At 39.3% G+C, this 21349-nt stretch overlaps 1 protein-coding gene across 1 annotated transcript in view; it reads left to right on the top strand.

Moving 5' to 3' along the window:
- Positions 1-19532, top strand: part of Chst7 (carbohydrate sulfotransferase 7) — a 30276-nt gene extending 10744 nt beyond the window's left edge. Inside the window, exon 2 of the mRNA XM_006991400.3 lies at positions 18970-19532. The gene's annotated coding sequence lies outside the window, so the exon portion shown is untranslated. The remainder of the gene's footprint in view (positions 1-18969) is intronic.
- Positions 19533-21349: the final 1817 nt, after the last annotated feature.

Genomic DNA, 21349 nt, shown 5'->3' with positions numbered 1-21349 from the left:
TCTGGAAATCATGTTTGACATTTATGTTTCTTGCAGTCCATTTCAGGGAGGTGTGTGTGTGTGTGTGTGTGTGTGTGTGTGTGTGTGTGTGTGTGTGTGTGTGTGTCAATCAGCAAACTAACCATTTCTAATTATACTTTGTTTCAGAGCCACAATGAAGAGATGCTGGCACTCCCACATTTTGAGAATTATCTTACCATTGCCTCTAAGCAAGTCCCTTACAACAAAACAACTTAATAGCTCCATTGTCAACACTATCAGTCATTTCCTTTTTCCTTGGCTCAGTATTTCACTGATTTGAAGTGCAAGCAGGAAGGTTAAGAAAGCTTAACCTGGGCTATCAGATAAGCCTCAGATGTTAGTGTCATTTACAGTGTGGTTCCCAGTCGAGTAGCTAAGAGAAGCTTCCACCAGAAGTAGTGTCAATTGAAAAGGAGACTACCACATGTGCCAGCCCATTTGCTCTGGAAGTGGTCCTGGAGGAAGGCTGTGACAATGAGCTGGGAAATAGTAACCAAGCCCTGAGGATGGGACTTGCTGAATACCCGGAAATCTCAGCTCTCAGTCCAAGTGTTAAGTGCCAACTCTTATTTTGAGCATCTGTTAGGTAGCTTTGGGTAGTCACTCTCCATGGTTCCTCACCTGGCATGAGTAGGTGAAGAGGAACAGGATAAAGAAGTATCTTCAGCACATAACCTCCACTCTCCAGGCAAGACCAGAAAATTTGAAAGGAAGAGAGGCAGGTCAAAAGTTCTAAGCATCTGTGGGGGTGTGGAGATCGAAATCTACTTGGCAGGACTGTGGCTCCTTGTCTGACCTGAAAGGGTCAGAAAGGCCAGAGAGAAAGATGGAGCGGCAAGTTCAGCTGGTTGAGCCTCTGTTCTCAAACTTTAAAACCAGCAGGAAGTTGATTCTTGCCCCTCCCTGTCCTAGCTTCAAAGGTTGGAAATGGTACCATTAAAACACTAAGCCTGCCTTCCTGAGTTATTCTACTACAACCAGGAGAACCTCAGCAGGGCCAAAAATCTGCAGTTCAGGATACACAAATTGCAGCACACCCAGAAGGAAGTCTTTCTTTGGTGGCACTAAGGCTATTAGTAGGTCAGCTCATTGGAATATGACTGATTTTTAAACAATCCATTTTAGAAAGTGAAAGCCAATTTGCAATTTCATTGAATATTAATGAGTGACCTCACACATCAATGCCATATATTAAAACCAATCCTCTTAACATGTACTTCTCAAAACAATGAAATGTAGAAACCTCTTTGATTTTTTTCTTACACTAGTTGCTCTGTCTTTTATTAATGGTTCATATTCTGTTATCATACAAGCTAGATTTCTAATAGTTTAAACCTATGCACAGCCAGAGTGTCTATATTCATTTCAGACAATGTGTCAAATGTTTTCATGCTGCCAAGTCTCTAGGTCAAGAAATTTAGGAGCTTAGCATTGAACTTTTCATTGTTTCCCATCTGCTGGCTGGAAAACGGGACAAAGTGAGCTACTGAGGGTCAGTGTAGCTTGTTGATAAGTGAAGTGTTTCATTTAGAAAATATACAGCAAATTTCATATTTCATTGCTCTGTATGAACATAGCCCCATAATATTCTTAAATTGGAGTCTAGGAGCTGGAGAGATGACCCAGTGGTTAAGAGCACTGGCTCGTCTTTAGAGGACTCAGGTTTGATTCCCAGAACCCATATGACAGCTCACAACTATCCAGCCCCAGGGGATCCGACATGTCTTCTGGCTTACATGTGTAATACATGTTATGAATATGGTATACAGTGTACATGCAGGCAAAATATCCATACATATAAAATGAAATTTGAAAGAAAAGAATTGGAGTCTGGAGCTAATTAAATGCTTAATATCTATACCTAAGGTACATTGGGCTAAGTAGATTTTGGGGAACATCAGACCAAGAATTCCTGGGCATATTTATGTTTTGAACACAACCACTAGAAGGAAATTACCTGATGGTTGATTAGCATCTATTTGGGGAACTGTCGAATTCATGCAGGTATAAGTCTATCGAAGCATGATTATTGTAGCTCAGTGACATTCTGAACCAAACACAAAAGGATAGGAGTCCATTTCTAGTGTGCAGAAAGAAAGAACCTTTGGTAGATTGCCACCTACACAATACCCTGAAGGCTGCAACAGTTTTTCCAGCACTCCCTCCTCTCACCTCCTCTCACTTTGTCCCACTCGTGATTTGATCAAAAGTCTATGCAGCTCAGGGGTGGAATCCACACTTAGCATGCATAAGGCCCTGGACTCAACCTAAAGCACTGCCAAAAATAACAATTGAAGTTGAATGAAAAGCAACTTTTCAGGTAGACTTTCAAAATGTTATCAATGTACTTTGTGTGCTAACTAAAAACATTCTTTTTTTTTTTTTTCTTTTTGGTTTTTCGAGACAGGGTTTCTCTGTGTAGCTTTGCGCCTTTCCTGGAACTCACTTTGGAGACCAGGCTGGCCTCGAACTCACAGAGATCCACCTGCCTCTGCCTCCCGAGTGCTGGGATTAAAGGCGTACACCACCACCACCTGGCCTAAAAACATTCTTTTCAAAAACAGTAAATTGCATGTGGTAGAACATGCCTGTAATCCCTGCATTTGGGAGGAAGGAGAATCAAGAGTTGCAGGTCATCCTTGGCTCCATAGCTAGTTTGAGGCCAGCTTGATATATATGAGAATCTGTCTCACAAATAACTAAGCAAAAAGTAATAAAAGATTTGGACATAAAAATGTTTAATAAAAGGATGCAAAGAGTTTATGGTCCAGGGGTTGGACTGAGAGTACTTTCCACAAATGGGTGTTAGGAAATGAGATCTGACTTGGCAACATTTAGTACTTGGTTAGTCACTGACAAGACTTCACTGTGTTCCTGCCAAGCTTATTTCTGGGTCCTTAAAGCAACCCAAGTGACATGCTGAACACACCACACAAAGAAACAGTGATAAGAAAATTTTCTTAACTTTTCTCTTTGGATGATTATAGACTCACAGGAAGTTGCAAAAACAACATACTTAGGTCCAGTGTACCTTTCACCTATTTTCCTCCAAAGGGATGTCTTATTAATAGATTAACATCAATACCAGGAAATTAATGTTGGTGTAGCCTAAAGGCTTAATATTCTACTTTCAAGTTTTTACATGCACTTATGTGTATGCATATGCAGAGATCTGTGTAAGTGTATCACTCACAAATTTCTATAAACACCATTGAAACCAAGACAGAATCATTGTATCAACACAAAGAAGCTGTGCTGGCAACTGGTTGTCTAATCATACCATTTTCCATGGCAAACACTAATTTGTTCTCCATTTCTATAACGGTTTTCTTTTCAAGAATGTCTGTGTGAGGGTGTCAGATCCCCTGGAACTGGAGTTATAGACAGCTGTGAGCTGCCATGTAGTTTCTGGGAATTGAACACAGGTCCTCTGAAAGAGCAGCCCATGCTCGTAACTTCTGAGCCATCTCTCCAGCCCAATTTCATTCTTCTTTATGGCTGGATCAAATCATTTTGTATGTACACCACATTTTCTTTATCCATTGATCTATTTATGGACACTGAGGTTGATTCCATATGTTGGCTATTGTGAATAGTGCTGCAGTTAAGTATAGATGCTCAAGCATCTCTGTGGTATGGTCACAGGTATAAACCCAGGAGTAATATAGCTGGGCCAAAAGGAAGAGACTGGCTCATATGTAGCCCAGGACAGCCTCAAACTTCCAGCCAAGTGTGAATTTAAACTCCTTATCCTCCTGCCTCCATCTCCTGAGTGCTAGAATTATAGGTGTGCACTACCACTCCCAGTTTTGTGCTGTGCTGGGGATGGAACCCAGGGTTTCCTGCTTGGTAGGCAAGCACTTGACCAACTGAGTTTATTAAATTTCCAGCCCCTCTTTTCACTTCTTATGAGGAACCTCCATACTGACTGTTAGATCTCAAACCTGGAACAAATGGTTAACTGAGGTACATATCAAAGCAGAAGATGGCTACCAGATTCTCCCAGTACCCCACAGTCTACCCATTCGAGGACCCTTCTGGCTGGTATACCCCATCCCCTACCCTGAACTCCCCAACACAGGTATTGGGCTGGGCTTTCCTCCTCCCGGTTCCTCTGGCCCCAACATAGCTCAACCATCTTGGCTATGCCTGTTTCTTGGCCCAGGCTGCCCCTCTTGGTTGGATACTCCTCTCCCATCTCTCCTCACATAGCCCAGCTCAGTCTGGTCATGTTCACTCTGGAGTCTCCCAGAGGTTCCTGCCTCTGCCTATGCCCCCCCTTTTATTTACAATAAACCATCTCCTCCACCATACCTAGGAGCAGTCATGTCCTTTTTTTAATTTCTCTTTTTCATTCTGACTTCCATAGTGGCTTCACGAGTTTACATTGCTACCAGTAGCCTTAAACCTCTTCACACTTGCCAGTGTTTGCTACTTGACTCCTTAATGACTGAGTGGAGATGCAATCTCAGTGCAACTTGAGTTTGTAGCTCTCTGATGGCTAAGCAGACTAAGTACCTTCTTATATACTTAGTCATTTGTACATCTTCTTTTGAGTACTGTCTCTTCACTTTATTAGATTGCTTGGTTTCTTCCTAATAGTTTTCTGTGTGTTTAATATGTTATAGATATTAATTCTCTGTCCAGGGTATAGCTAGAGTATTTTCCCATTCTGTGTATGTGTCAGAGGATAGCTATGAATGCAGCATAACACAACATCATAAACTTACATAAACTATTCTGAGATTTCATTTTGCAGTTTTTATTGTAACTCAATTACACAGTTTTTGAGCATAATGTTTTTAGATGAGAACATGATGTTGCAATGCAGAAAGGTTGGACACGCCTACTGGACTCTCTTTTGACTGGATTCTTTCCTTGTTGTGCAGGAGCTTTCTAATTTCATGCAACCCCATTTGTCAGTTCTTGATTTTATTTCCTAAGTGGTTAGAGTCATTTTTCAGAAAGTTCTTGCATATATCTATATCTTGAAGTATTTCCTCCAGAAGTTCCAGAATTTCAGGTCTGTAAGTCGAGCCTTTGATGCATCTTAAATTGATTTTTGTGCAGGGCAAGAGGTATGGATCAACTTTCATTCTTCTACATGCCAATATTCAGTTTCCCAGCACCATTTAGTTAAGAGGCTTTCTTTTCTCTGATGTGTTTTTTTACCCCTTTTGTCAAAAATCAGGCAACTATGGTAGTGTGTAGCTCGAGAGTTTTCTCTCTGGGTCCCACCAAGCCCTGGCAGTCCGACAGCCCATTTATAAAATAAACACACGGATGCTTATATTATTTAAACTGTTTGGCCTAATGGCTCAGGCTTCTTGTTAACTGTTCTTATATCTTAAATTAACCCATTTCTATAAATCTATACCTTGTCACATGGCTTGTGGCTTACTAGCATCTTCACATGCTGCTTGTCATGGTGGCAGCTGGCAGTGTCTCTCTGCCTCAGTCTACCACTTACCAGAATTCTCTTTGTCCCGCCTATACTTCCTGCCTGGCTACTGGCCAATCAGCATTTTATTTATACAGTGATATCCACAGCAGTAGTGTGGGCTTATTCTGGATCCAATATTATATTCTATTGTTCTACATAGTTTTTTTGTTGGCGTGTGTGTGTGTGTGTGTGTGTGTGTGTGTGTGTGTGTGCCAGCATAATGTAGTGTAACTTGAAATTAAGTCTGGTGATATTTCCAGTATTGTTCTTTTTGCTTGAGATTGCTTTGACTATTGAAGTATGTACAAGTTTTTATAGATAGAAGCACTCAATTCTTAGAAGTGAATACCCAGGGAAGCAATTATTGGATTATGGGCAAGTGCACTTTCAATTTTCTGAAAATACATCAAACTGTTTTGTAGGATGACCGTTCACATTTACATCCCTTCCAGTTATATATGGGCTCAAGTTACTTGTTTCCTCATCAGCACTTGGTACTGTGACCATGCTGCAGCTGTTTTAAAGAACACATGCTGGGCCAGGTGGTGGTGGCACACGCCTTTAATCCCAGCACTCGGGAGGCAGAGCCAGGCAGATCTCTGTGAATTCGAGGCCAGCCTGGTATATAGAGCGAGATCCAGGACAGGCACCAAAACTACACACAGAAACCCTGTCTCAAAAAAAAAAAAAACCAAGAAATAAAAAGTACATACTGACACCTCATTATAGTTTCCATTTGCATTTTCCTGATGGCTGGTGATGTGGAACATGTTTTCAAGTGCTCATTTGCTATCTCTACCTCTCCTTTTTGGTGAAATGCTTGTCCAGATGTTTTGCCCATTTTCTAATTAGACTTTTAAACTATTTAATGTTGAGGGTTATTTATATATTTTAGATACAAGTTCTTCATCAGATATGTGGTTATAAGTATTTTCTCCCAGTGTCAATTTTGTCTTTTCATTCTAAAATGTTTTGAAAAGTAAATGTTATTTATTTATTGCAGTGCTGAGGACTAAACTGGGCATCTTACACACAAACTAAGAAAGTCATCTACCACTGAATAGCAACCCAGCCCCAGAATGTCTTTCGTGTCCCTCAAATGTGTGATTCCTTTCTCCTACTTCCAGACCCCTCCTAATACATCCTCAACCTAGTTTGTTCTTACTCATTCTTTATTTCCCTGTTTGAAAAGGCTTTGTTTGTTACAGCAGAGTTTCACTTTGTAACCCTGCTGTCCTGAACCTATGCACCCTGGGCTATCCTTGCCCTGGCAGCCATCTTCCTGCCTCAGTCTCTTGAATGCTGGTATTATAGGTATGAGCCACCATGCCAGGCTTGCAAAGCCTTTTAAAAATCATGTAATTTCGCCTGATCCTGCAAGAGAGGCTGAGAACCCAGTAATGATTTTTTTTATTACCCATTCTGCAGATAAAAGTTGAGGTGTCTCCCTCTATGTAAAAAAACTGCTAGGTATTGGGTTTACAGTGGAGAACAAGGACTTAAGTGAAGGACATAAAAACTGTGAAATTTAGATGGGTCTTTGAAGATCTCTCTAAGGAACTGAAATTTAAGTTGATGCTTAAAGTGTAATAATCCAGCCATGACAGAGAGGAAAGGTAGATCATTTCAAACAGACTGCATAGGATCTATAAAGGTCCCAAGGTAGGAAAGAGCTTGGCATTGTAAATATGAGCAAAGATCGGTCCAGCTGATTTGCTGGAGAGATGGCTCAGTGGTTAAAATCACTAGCTGCTCTTGCAGAGGACCTCAGTTCTGTTTCCGGCTCCCACATGGCAGTTCAAAATTGTCTATAATGCTAGTTTCAGGAGTTTCAACAACCTCTGCAGGTACCAGGCATGAAAGAAGTACACAGACATATATGCAATCAAAACACCCATACACATAAAAAATAATAAAACAGACCCGTGTGGCTGAAGCACTTTAAGAAAGGCTAGTTGTATTGTTGCTGGAATCTGTCTGCACTAATGTGTACACTCCTAGCCCTGCTACCAAAAAACCACAAGAGACAGACAGTGATTAAAAGAAACAGGTTCATTCATTGATGTCCTTAAGGGAAAAGACTCCATGTCCCCAAAATTATTTAATTTTGCTGTTTAATTTATCATTTTTTCCCTTTTGTGGACAATCCATCTGATACCATGCCTAAGAACTCTGCCTAATCCTAGGGGTCTATAGATTTTTCTCCTATGCTTTCTTTAAAAAGTTTTATATTTTTATTTTGCTTTTAATTCTATAGTTCATTTTGAGTTGATTTTTACATGGCACATAAATTTTAAATGAAGGATTAGTTTTTTCATATGGGTGTGTAACTGCTACAGCATCATTTATTGAGAAGACATCTTCATTCTTCATTTGCATCTTTGTAAAAAAGCAGCCATACACCCCAGATCTATTTCTGAGTTCTCCTTCTGCTCCATTGACTGGGAATGTGACCTTCTGCTCCACACGGTGTTTAATGCAGCTATGTAGTATCTAACATTAATTAGAATGATTTTTTCCTACTTTATTATTTCTCAAAAAAATGTACTGGCTGTCTCAGTTTTCTCATTTCCCCCCTCCTCTTTTGAAAAAAAGGTTTATTTTATTTTTTGTGTGTATGAGTGTTTTGCCTGCAGGGAAAAATGTGCTTTATGTTGGTACCTGGTGTCTGCTGAGGCCAGAGAGGGTGTCAGATCCCCTGGAACTGGCGTTACAGGCATTTGTGAGCTGCCATGTGGGAGCTGGGAATTGAACCATAAGAACCACAAGTGTTCATAACTGATGTGCCATCTCTTCAGTCCCTCTTATTATTGTTGTTTTGTATAAAACATTCAATTTATTGCTCCTTGGGAAAATTTGATACATCATCACTACAGTACAGCTGAGCCATTAATCAACTTAAGCTGTTTCGTTTTCATGCTGCTGCTGAGGGATAGGTCAGCTCTTTCTGTGCAGGTTTGAGAGAAGCTTTTTGAAAACTTTGCAAGTACCTTCTATATAGTTACAAAAACTCTGTTCATTCTGATAGCCTTTTCATCATACATGTTTATTTTCTTAAGTAGTAACCGGTTTTGTTTTGTCTTCAGCCTTGACAGGTTTTTGACTGGCTATGTGAAATACATTCCTGGACTTCTTTAATGTGTTCAGACTTAGGAAATTGATTTTTGTTGTTGTTGTTGCTGTTGTTGTTGTTGTTTTAAGTACATGTGCAAGTGTGTGTAAAGACCAGGAGAAGATATCAGGTACCATCTTAAAAAATGCTGTTTATCTCCTTTGAAAGGAGATAAAAACTCATTGGCCTGGAGTTCACCAATTATGCTAGACTAGCTGGCCATTGAACTCCAGTCATCTCTGCCTCCTCAGCACTGGGATTATAAATCTTCTCACCATACCCAACATTATGACTTGAGTTTTAGGGAGCAAACTCAGGTCTTCATGTTTACAAGGCAAGGACTTTAGCAACTGAACTAGCTCTGAACCTCTAGTTTCCTTCCCTTTTAATGTGTTTTAGAAGAAAATTCTCTGTATCTGTAATATAATTGATAGAATTTGACAGGAATTTTGTGATCTTAGACATCAGTTTTTATGAATAAATATCTTTTTGTTATTATTTTGAGATAGTTTTTATCTGTGTACCACAGGCTGGCCTTGGTACACAGGCCCAGTCCCCCTGTCTATATTTCCATAGTGCTGGGATTACAGGTGAGCACCCCCACACCCAGCTGAAACTGAGTCTTTGAATCCACCAACACAGTACACCTCTGTTGTTTTAACTCTTGTTTGGCTTCTTTCCATGATATTTATAGGTTTTAAGACAATTTATTAGAATTATAGTTATTTAATTTACTTTGTTACTATAAATAATATTAATTTTAAAATTTGACTTTGACATGATCATTTCTAATGTTGAGAAATAAGAATTTTTTAAAAAATAATTGAACTTGTGTCTGGGGAGATAGTTCAATGGATAAAGTGCTTGCTACTAAAACATTGATGCCCAGCACTCATGCAAAATTTGGGCACATGGCACATGTCTGTAAACCCAGCACTATGACAGCAGAAACTGGAAGACCCTAGAGGCTTATTGGCCAGCCAGCATAGTTGAAATGGTGAGCTTCTGGTTCAGTAAGATGCCCTTTCTTAAAACATAAGGCAGAGGGACTGGAGAGATGGTTCTGAATTTACAAGCACTAGCTGTTCTTCCAGAGCATTGGGGGTTCAATTTCCAGCACCTACATGGCAGCTCACAACCATCTACATAACTTCAGTCCCAGGGGATCTGACACTCTCTTCTGACTTCTGAAAGTACTAGGCATGTATATGGTACACTGACATACAGGCAAAACACACACACACACACACACACACACACACACGCACACACACACACACAGAGAGAGAGAGAGAGAGAGAGAGAGAGAGAGAGAGAGAGAGAGAGAGAGAGAGAGATCTTTTATTTTGAAGATTTGCTAAATTCACTTATTTTGCTGTTTAATACATTCACAGTATTTCTACATATATAATCATGTCACCTGCAAACAGGAATCTATTTTCCTTTCAAGAAAGTATGACTTTCCTCTTTCTGTTCTTGTGGCCTTGACTAGGACTATGTACTGTGCTGAATAAGAATCTGGCTGCTTCAGTGGTAGTGGGTTATCATCCAAGAGTGAAAAGTTGAAATGCGCAAATACCTTTTCTTTTTCTAGATCTTAAGAGGAAAATGTTTGGTCTTTAACCAAAAAAAATGAATCTACAAGTAGGTTTATGCAAATGTTCCTTATCAAGTTAAAGTACTCTTTATGCCTAGCCTAGTTTACTAGGTTTTTTAATCAGGAAAGGGTGCTAAATGTTGTCAAAATCATTTTGTATCAACTGATGAGAAATAATCATGTATTTTTTCTTCTTTAGCCTATGAGTATTATTACATGGACTGATGATTGACCCAGTTTTGTCATGATATATAAATCCATTTATATTTTGTTGAACTTGATTTGGTGATCTTTTGATAAAAAAAAAAAAAAAAAAAAAAAAAAACTAAGCAGGAAGCCAGGCATGGTGGCATATACCTTTAATCCAAGCACTCAGGAGGCAGAGGCAGGTGGATCTCTGTGAGTTCAAGGCCAGCCTGGTCTACAAAGTGAGTTCTAGGACAGCCAGGGCTATACAGAGAAACCCTGTCTCGGGCAGGGAGGGGGGCGACTAAAGAAAAATCTAAGCTGGATGTGGTTGTGTACAATTGTTTTCTGAGCATATGCTAATTTCAGCATATAGAAGGCCATGTATTCTAGGCCAGTCTGGGCTACATAGTAATTTCCAGGACAACCTGGGCTACATAATGGGTTACTTTGTCCAGCCTCAATATGACTTTTGCTTTGTCTTATTGTAGCTTGTTTTGTCGTGTTTGGTTGTTGTCTTTTGGAGGCCTGCTCTTTTCTTAAGGGAAATGGAGGGGGAGTGGATCTGGAGGAGAAGGGAGGTATGGGGGGAGCTGGGGGGAATGGAGGAAGGGGAAACTGTGGTCTGGATTATTATATGAGAGAAGAATCTATTTTCAATAAAAAAGACAACCCTGTTTCAAAGAACAACAAAAAATATAAAAAACAATTACATGTAAGTTTATGAGAGCTACTGATAGGCAGTTTTTACCATGTCTGTCTGGCTTTAGTATCTAAGTAAAACTGGCCTAAAATTTTATGGAAAACATTGTATCATATTGATGTCAATTCTACTTTAAATAATTTGGTAGAATTATCCATTGAAACTATATGGGCCAGGAGATTTCCTTTGGGGGAGTTATTAACTCCAGTTTTCAGTATTATGGAATTTTTCCAATTGTCCATTTCATACTGGCAGAGTTATGGTATTTTTGTGCTTTTGAGGAATTAGTGCATTTATGATTATTGATAATTTTAAGGCTTACATCTGCTGTTTTTCAAACTGAATTTGTCTATCCGTCATTTTTCTGGTTTCCCCTTTCTGCCTTTTCTTATTTGAATATTTTTTTCAAAACTTCACTTTAATTTCCCTGCAGTATTTCTGAGCAGACCTCTATGTCTGTTTATTTCAGTGGTTCCTTTGGCTTGTACATTTGCAACTTATCATAGCCTACTTGAGTCAATTATTTTCTGCATCTAGAGAAGTATACAAAACCAATCTGTATTGGGGTGTCTTTAACATGTTCCCTTTTTATGATTCTCTTAAACATTTTCTCTGTATATATTGCAAGCAAAATCATACAATGTAAATTTGCCTTAAAATCAAATATAATTTGTGCTCTGAGGAAGATGGCTCATCAGATAAGAGCACTTGCTGCACAGAGTGGATTGGGGGGGGGGTTAGATGGGAAATGGAGGAAGGAACAGGGAGAGAGGAGGGAGGGGAAACTGTGGTTGGTATGTAAAATAAATGAAGAATTTAAAAAAGAACCTGCAGCCAGGTGGTGGTGGCACATGCCTTTAATCCCAGCACTTGGGAGGCAGAGGCAGGCAGATCTCTGTGAGTTTGAGGCCAGCCTGGTCTACAAAGTGAGATCCAGGACAGCCAGGGCTACACAGAGAGACCCTGTCTTGACAAAATAAAACCAACCAACCAAACAAGCAAATGGAATGAACCTGAGTATAGATACAAAAAGCCCATATAAAACATGGGACATGGGCTTGTATATCTGCAACCATAGTGCTGTAGAGACAGGAGGATGGCTGGAGTTTGCTGGCTACCAGCCTAGCTCCAGGTTCAGGACCTCATCTCAAAGGAATAAGGTGGAGAGTGATAGAGCAGTACACCCAGCATTTTCTTTTGTCCTTTTGCATTCATGAGCATGCATAGCTGTCCCACCTGAGTGCAGACACACACACATAGCAAACATAAATTTTAAAATGTGAGAAAATGGTCCCTTTGTTTACTTGTATTTTCTTACACTGTTCTCTCTTTATTTGTGATATGTGGTACTTTTCCTTTATCATTTGCTTTCAGTTGGAATAACTTCCTTTAGCAGTTATTGTACAGCAACAAACTTTACTTTCCAGTGAGAAAGTCATTATTTCAAAATGATTCCTGAAGAATATTATTATGGGATATAGAAATCTGGGTTGACAGTTACTTTCTTTCCATCACTTCAAACACCCATGCTTTCAGGCATGAAATCCATTACATTGTCCCATAAATAATGTCATTTTTCTCTAGTTACTTTCAAGAATTTTTCTTGGACTTTTCTTAATTTGATTAATCAATTAACCTAATTAAATTATTGAAACAGAGTCTATTTAGCCCAGGATAGCTTCAAATTCATGATCTTCCTGCTTACACCACTCAGGTGCTGGTATTATAGGTGTGCACCACCATGCCTGGCTAGAATTTACTTTTCTGAAACTTGATTGTGATGTGTTTGGGGGAAGATTTCTTTGGGTCTTTCTTTCTTTCTTTCTTTCTTTCTTTCTTTCTTTCTTTCTTTCTTTCTTTCTTTCTTTCTTTCTTTCTTTCTTTCTTTCTTTCTTTCTTTGTTTTTTTTTTTTTTTTGGACAGGGTTTCTCTGTGTAGCTTTGTGCCTTTCCTGGATCTCACTCTGTAGACCAGGCTGGCCTCGAACTCACAGAGATCTGCCTGGCTCTGCCTCCCGAGTGCTGGGATTAAAGGTGTGTGCCACCACTGCCCGGTTGGGTCTTTCTTGATTAACGTTCTCAGACCTTACTGAATCTGTAGATTAATGTCTTTTGTCAAATTTATGGAAATTTCAACCATATTTCTTCAAGTACTCTTTTAGCCTCTTACTGGAACTCTGATGGCATGAAAGTAGATCAGTTATTGCAGAATACCATTCTTTGCAGCTCTATTCATCTTTTTTGTTGTTTCGTTTTGTTTTGAGACAGGGTCTCTCTATGTAGCTTTGTGTGGCCTGGTGCTCACTCTGTAGACCAGGTTGACTGCAAACTCAGAGATCTGCCTGCCTCTGCCTCCAAGTATTAGGATTACCATACCTGGCCCTCTCTTCATCTTTTTTCACTATGTTGTCTTTAATTTGCATTAAGTAATCTTGTTTTGTTTTCAGATTAAGTAATTCTAAAAACCTCTCTGGATGGTTATTGTAGTTTACAGGTCTAAAATTTCCAGCTGGTTGTCAGGTATTGTTGCACATACCTGTAATCCCAGTACTCAGAAGTCTAAGACAGGAGGATTACAAAGTCAAGGCTAACCTGAGTCATATAGTAAGACCTTGTTTCAAAAAATTTGTTTTCCATTTGATTCCCTAAAAATATATTTCTTTGGTGAACATTTGTCATTTTTTTATTTCAATTGTGTCTGTAAGAGCTAGTTGAAGCACTTTAATGGCAACTGCTTATATTCATCAGGGTTCTCTAGAGGAACAAAACCTATAGAATGAATATATATTAAAAAATAAAAGATTTGGCCGGGCGTTGGTGGCGCACGCCTTTAATCCCAGCACTCGGGAGGCAGAGCCAGGCGGATCTCTGTGAGTTCGAGGCCAGCCTGGGCTACCAAGTGAGCTCCAGGAAAGGCGCAAAGCTACACAGAGAAACCCTGTCTCAAAAAACCAAAAAAAAAAAAATAAAAAAATAAAAAAAAAAATAAAAAAAAAATAAAAGATTTATTAGATTGTCTTATTCTATATGGTCTGAGTCATCTAACATAGACTGTCTTCATACTGGAGAAGTTAAGAACACAGTAGGTTCTTTGTCTATGGGTCAGAATGCCTCAGCAGTCCCAATCTGGTGCAGAAGGTAGGGGAAATTTTCCAGAAGAGCGGCTGGTCTTCACTCCATGTTGGAAACCTGAAGAGGCTGGGTTCTGGTATTAGCAATGCACGTAGAAGCAGCAACAGCAGTGTAGTGTAGATGAAGTAGCTCACAAGAGTGGAATTAAGGCAAAAACTTTTTTTTAATCATTTTTTCTTTTTATCTGGGCTAACACCAAAAGGTACCACCCACATTTAGGGTAGACATACCACTTCAAGTAACCTAATTAGAAAAATACTTCACTGGTGTGCCCAGCAGCTTGCCTTTTAGTTGACTCCAAATCCAGGTCAAGCTGACAACCACAATTAGCCATAACCCCGCTTTAAGCTTGTTTCTGGTTATTTTAATAATAGTGTTGTGTCAGTATTGCAATCTGTCAGGTGTTTTTCTCATTCAGGGTGAAATTTTATTGGTTCTTTGTTTGAGAAGTGAGTACTCTTTATATTTTGCACATTTAGGGTATTATGTTCTTTATCTCTGAATCTTGTTTCAATCATTTTAGCAAGCCTCCACTAGCAGTACACTGGCACCCTACTTGGTTACAGCCAGGATGGGGTTGCTGACTGTGCTGGCTAGTTTTATGTCAGCTTGACACAAGCTAAAGTTATCTGAAAAGAGAACTTAGTTGCTTAGTCTTATTTGTTGTGATGAAACACCATGTCTAAAGCAACTTGAGGAGGAAAGGGTTTATTTGGCTTACACTTCCATATCACTGTTCATCATTGAAGAAAGTCAGAACAGGAACTCAAACAGATCTGGAGCCTGGAAACAGGAGCTGATGCAGAGGCCATGGAAGAGTGCTGTTTACTGGCTTTGCTGCCATGGCTTTCTCAGCCTGCTCTCTTATAGAACCCAGAACCACCAGCCCATGGATGTACCACCCACAATGGGCTGGGACCTCCCGAGTCAATCACTAATTAAGAAAATGCCTTACAGCCAGATCTTATGTAGGCATTTTCTTAATTGAGGTTCCCTCCTGTACCGGCTAGTTTTATGACAACTTGACATAAGCTAAAGTTATCTGAGAGGAGGGAGATCTTCCCAACTTCTGATACCTTATTCAATCTCTTTCTTCAATGACCTGAAGTTTTATCATACAAGTCTTTCACTTACTTCATTAGATACTATATATTATTTGAGACTATTGTGAAAGGTCTTGTTTCCCTGATTTCTTTCTCCTTCTGTTTACCATTTGTATATAGGAGGGCTATATCATTTATCATTGTATACAGGAGGACTACTGATTTTTGTGAGTTAATTTTATATCGAGCTACTTTAAAAGTTGCTGTGGTCATAGTGTCTCTTCACAGCAATAGAAACCCTAAATAAGATAAACAGGTATATAGAGAGTGAACAACATTGTCTTATTCCTGATTTTAGTGCAATTGCTTTGAATTTCTCTCCATTTAATTTGATGTTGGTGATGGGCTTGGTGTAAATTGCCTTTATTATGTTTAGATAGGCCCCCTGTATCCCTAATCTCTCCAGGAGTTTTATCATAAAGGGATATTGGATTTTGTCAAAGGCTTTTTCAGCATCTGAGATGATCGTGTGATTTTTTTTCTCTCAGTTTATTTATATGGTGGATTACATTGACTGATTTTCATATAATGAACCATCTCTGCATCTCTGGGAAGAAACCTACTTGATCATGGTGGATGATCTTTTTTGACGTGCTCTTGGATTCAGTTTGCAAGTATTTTTCCATCTATGTTCATAGGGGAAATTGGTCTGTAATTCTATTTGTTGGGTACTTATGTGGTTTGGGTATCAGGGTAACTATGGTCTCATAAAATGAATTGGGCAATGTTCCTTCTGTTTCTATTTTGTGGAATAATTTGAGTAGTATTGGTATTAACTCTTCTTTGAAAGTCTGGTAGAATTCTGCACTAAAATCGTCTGGCCCTGGGCTTTTCTTGGTTGGGAAACTTTTAATAACTGCTTCTATTTCACTGGGTATATTTAAGTTGCTTATCTGATCTTGATTTAAGGTAAGTGGTACCTATCAAGCTAATTATCCATTTCTTTTATATTTTCCAATTTGGTGGAGTACAGGTTTTTATGGCCTTATGATTCTCTGAATGTCCTTGGTGTCTGTTGTTCTGTTCCCCCTTTTGTTTCTGATTTTGTTAATTTGGATATTTTCTCTTTACCTTTTAGTTAGTTTGGATAAGGGTTTGTCAGTCTTGTTGATTTTTCTCAAAGAATCAGCTATTTGTTTCTGATTATTTGTATTGTCTTTCTGTTTCTCTATAATTGATTTTAGCCCTGAGTTTGATTATTTCTTGCCATCTCTACTCCTTCTGGGTGATTTTTTTTTCATTTTGTTCTAGAGCTTTCAGATGTGCTGTTAAGCTGTTAGTATGAGATCTCTCCAGTGTTTTTCATGTAGGCACTTAGTGATATGAACTTGCTTCTTAGAACCACTTTCCTTGTGTCCCATAAGTTTGGGTATGTTGTATATTTATTTTCATTCAATTTTAGAAAGTCTTTAATTTCTAGAATTGAATGAAAATGAAGAAAAAGAAAGTCTTTAGTTTATTTCTCTCTTGCATTTTTCATTCAGTATAGAGTTGTTCATTTTCCTTGAGTTTGTAAGCTTTCTGCTGTTGATATCCAGCTTTAATCCATGTGGTCAGATAGGATGCAGGGGGCTTGTTTTGATTTTCTTGTATCTGTTGGTACTTGTTTGTTTCTGAGTATGCAGTCAATTTTGGAAAAAATTCCATGAAGTTCTTGGAAGAAGGTATATTCTTTTGTGTTTGGTGAAATGTTCTGTAAATATGTTGAGCTTATTTGGTTTATAATGTCTATTAGCTCTAGCATTTCTCTGTTCCGATTTTTGGGGAGGGATCTGGACGACTCGTCTATTGGTGAGAGTGGGGTATCGAAGTCTTTCAGAATCAGTGTGTGACAGTCAGTATGTGATATAAGCTGTATGTAGTGTTTATGATTTTGGGTGTCACGTTTGGTACATAGATGCTAAGAACTGAAATGTCATCTTGGTGCATGTTCCCTTTAACAAGTATGCATTGTCCTTCTCTATCTCTTCTGATTAGTTTTGGTTTGTTCTATTTTGTCAGATATTAAAATGGCTAAACTCACTTGCATTTACTTGGAATAACTTTTTCAACACTACTCTGAGGTAATATCTATCCTTGGTGTTAAGGTGTGTATCTTGGATGCAGCAGAAGGATGGATACTGTTTTCACATCCTTCTGTCTTTGTCTCTATTGTGTAATTGAGACCACTGATAAGAGATATCACTGACAAGTCATTGTTGTTTCCTGTTATTTTGATGTTGTTGTTGGTGGTGGCTGTTCGGTGTGTATACATCTTTTCATTTAGCTGATCTGGAATTATTTATTGCCTGTGTTTTCTTGGGTGTAATCTCTTTAGGTTGGAGTTTTCCTTCTAGCCCCTTCTGTAGGGCTGAATTTGTAGATCGTTTAAATTTGGATTTTTCATGGAATATCTTACTTTCTCCATCTATGGTGATTGAAAGTTTTGATGGATGTAGCAGTCTGGGCTGGCATCCATGGTCTCATAAAGATTCTGCAGCACATCTCTCCAGGCCCTTCTGGCATTTAGTCTCCATTGAGAAGTCAGGTGTAATTCTAAGAGGTCTGCCTTTATATGTTACTTGGTCTTTCTCATTGTAGCTTTTAATATTCTTTTTTTTACTCTGTACATTTACTATTTTGATTATTATGTGCTGAGGGGGCTTTATTTTCTGGTCCAATCTTCTCAGTATGATTCTTGCACCCTGATAGGCACCTCCTTTGGGTCAGGGAATTTTTCTAAGATTCTGTTGAAAATATTTCCTGTGCCTTTGGCCCATCTTGCTTCTCTTTCCTCTGTTCCTATTATTCTTAGATTTGGTCTTTTCACAGTGTCTCTGATTTCCTGGATTTTTTGAGCCAGGAGTTTTTAGATTTAGCACTTGCGGAATGATTTATCTATTTTTTTCTATGGTGTCTTCAGCACCCAAGATTCTCTCTTCCATCTCCTGGTATTCCATGGGTGAAGATGCCTGTGGTACCTGTTGAAGTTCCTCAATTTTTCACTTCCAGATTCCCCTTCGTTTGGGTTTCTCTTACTGATGCTATTTCCACTTTCATATCTCAAGATGTTTTATTAATCTCCTTCCACAAGGACAGTCTACAGCAGGTGTGCTATGAGCCAGGGAAGAGACTGGGGTATTGGATTTGGAGGAAGTGAGAGAGAAGTGAACATCTGCAGTTAGCTTACCTGCTTCCTCAGCAGGAGTGGCCTGTGTGTTTCAAGGGAGTACCTGCTGGAGTTAGGGGAAGATCTATGAAATCTACTGGAGGTAGGAACAGGTAGGAAAGGGAGGCTGCAACAGGTGATCTGCTGTAGAGCTGGGGATTAAACTGGAGAGTGGATTTGGAGGAGCAGAGGGAGAGGAAAAAATCTGCAGTTAGCCTACCTGCTTCCCTAGCCAGAGTGCCAGAAAGCTCTTTTCAACAGGCATCCCACCTTGGTAGCTGTATAAAGCACAGCAATATTTGCAGAGGGGCCTGTATTATCTTCTTTTCACCTTCACTGAACACCTCAAGTTGCATTTTCTCCTTGTCTCTTTTACAAACCAGAAATAATAGGCACTGACTTGGTATGCATTTTCAATACTTGGTAATATAACTTGGATAAAGAAAACTGTAGTTTAAATCACTGGGGTTCAACACACTATGGATTTCTATGAAGGTCAAACATCTTTTGTTCTTTCCCTTCCAGGTCAGTGGCCACAAACATGTGAGCTCAGCATGCTGCACCAACAGTGAAGAGGCTGCAAGGTGGAGGCAATCTACCACACTGTCAGAGACTGGGACCAATTTGGTACCAACTGCTGTGCAAATCTGCTGGTCAGGAATATTACAAGCTGTTAAGTAATGACAGACACACTGGCTGAGATGAAGTTTCCAGAGAGGAAGTAACAGTGCAATGTGGATATTCATGGCTATAAAATAGGAAAAGGTTTAGTTCTGAGATGGAACTTGGCTCTGTTGGAGACATTTCAACAAGGCATCCTCACAACAAAGAAGATGCGAGATGATTCCATTTCACATCAGCAGATATCTGGACAAAATCATCAATGTGAACAAGAGCCAAGTGCAGTTGTGTCTATCTTGATTAAATTACTTCATATTAAAAAGAAGTTCTGGCTGGTATTGTTTCCAAAAGGACTCATCTAGGTTTCCTTCAATTAGCCCTCCTCCTGTAGAACCATTTTTTAAAAAGTCAGTTTTCACTGAGGGTGGGAGAGCTGCAATAAATTGAAACTTTCTTTTGCTTTCAAATTGTTCTATTTAGTGATTTTTTAACTATGCAGTTAAATGACTCTAGCATCATGCTAATGACATGATTTTTTCTTGTGCCAAGCAGATTTTGGGAAATGGCTCAATTGCATGAATTCAATAAAGGTAGCCTATATAAAAGAAATATAAGAACCATGAAGGAAACTGTATATAGAGTTTGCTGTAGGATGTCTAAACACTGTGGTAAATGTGTTGTTCTGATTGGTTGATGAATAAAATGCTGATTGGCCAGTAGCCAGGCAGGAAGTATAGGCGGGATAAGCAGACAAGGAGAATTCTGGGAAGAGGAAGGCTGAGTCAGGAGATGCCAGCCTGCTATCCAGGGAGCAGCATGTAATGGCACAGAGGTAAAGCCACAGAACATGTGGCAACATATAGATTAACAGAAATGGGCTGAGTTTAAGTGTAAAAGCTAGTCAGTCATAAGCCTGAGCTAATGGCTGAGCAGTTTTAATTAATCTAAGCCTCTGTGTGTTTACTTGGGTCTGAGCGGCTGCAGACTGGGTGGGACACAGGAAAACTCCAGCTACAAGGGTTCAAGAATTTTTTCTTTTTAAATTGTATTTTACCTGCATGGGTGTTTTGTCTGCATGTATGTCTGTGTACCATGTACATGCCTAGTTCCCATGAAGGCCAGAAGAGGGAATTAGATCCCCTGGAACAGGAGTTACAGATAGTTGTAAGCTGACATATGAATGCTGAGAATCAAATCCCAGTCCTCTGGAAGAGAAGCCAATTCCCTCAACTACTGAGCCATCTATATGCCACTTGGATTCAAGAATTTTAGCAGTCATTCTGTAAGAAACCATAAAATTACAATGTCAAGTTTACATCCTTCAGTCTCACAGAATCATGTTGCCAGCTCCTGGTGATGCATTCTTTTAAGGTTCCGTACCCAAAGCCTGTGAGACTCTTAGGGGCAGGAGGAATCCCAGGATGAGGCCAAGTTTAAACTGTTTCTTTTAACTCTAAACGTCTCAAAAAGATGTTACCGTGGGTTTCACAGACCCCAGTGTCAACCTGTCTGTGCAGCTGAAGCTGGTCTCAACCTTGCACCTGCCTACTAAGTGTTGGGTCAGGTGTGTACTAGTATATCCAAATGACACCCTATTCTCTTTTCTCCTAAAGCTTTATGTGTATGTATGTTTGCCTATATTTGATTATGTGTACCACATCCATGAAGTACTAACAGAAGCCAGAAGAGGGCACTGAATCCCCTGGATCTAGAGTTATAGGTGGTTATAAGCTGGCTTATGTAGGTTCTGGGAACTGATTCCTGATCTTCTGCAAGAGTAGTAAGTACTCTTAACCACTGAGCCATCTCTCTAGCCCCCATGATACCCTATTCCAAAGCTAAAAATTTAAAAGTACCTAAATTAGGGATTGGCAAGCGTTTTCTAAGTAAAAGGTCAGATAGTAAATAGTTCAGGCTATTTACTGTACTATATTCTGTGCCACAGAATCTCTATCACAACTCCTCAGTTCTGTCACTGTAGCATAAAGAAACTCCAGATAGCATGCCAAGCAATTAGTGTAATGGATGCCAATAAAACTTCATTGACAAACACAGGCTGTGGGCTGGATTTGCTCGGGGTCCAAGTATTTCTTGCCAACTATAGTTTGAATGAATTCCCCTGAAGAGAAATAGTTCTAAAAAAAAGAAGTAACTTCTCAGTGAGAAAAAGAAACATACTGGAAATAAGACCACACTGTATACATATAGGAAAAGGGACTCTGAAAACACAAAACATCATTAGCTCGGCCAGTTAATCTTTTTATTTTGAGTTTTGTAAAAAAAA

This window comes from Peromyscus maniculatus, chromosome X (genome assembly GCF_049852395.1).
Source record: "Peromyscus maniculatus bairdii isolate BWxNUB_F1_BW_parent chromosome X, HU_Pman_BW_mat_3.1, whole genome shotgun sequence".
Lineage (NCBI taxonomy): Eukaryota > Metazoa > Chordata > Mammalia > Rodentia > Cricetidae > Peromyscus > Peromyscus maniculatus.
The sequence above is the reverse complement of the archived record's forward strand: the minus strand, read 5'-3'. Positions and strand labels throughout refer to the sequence as shown.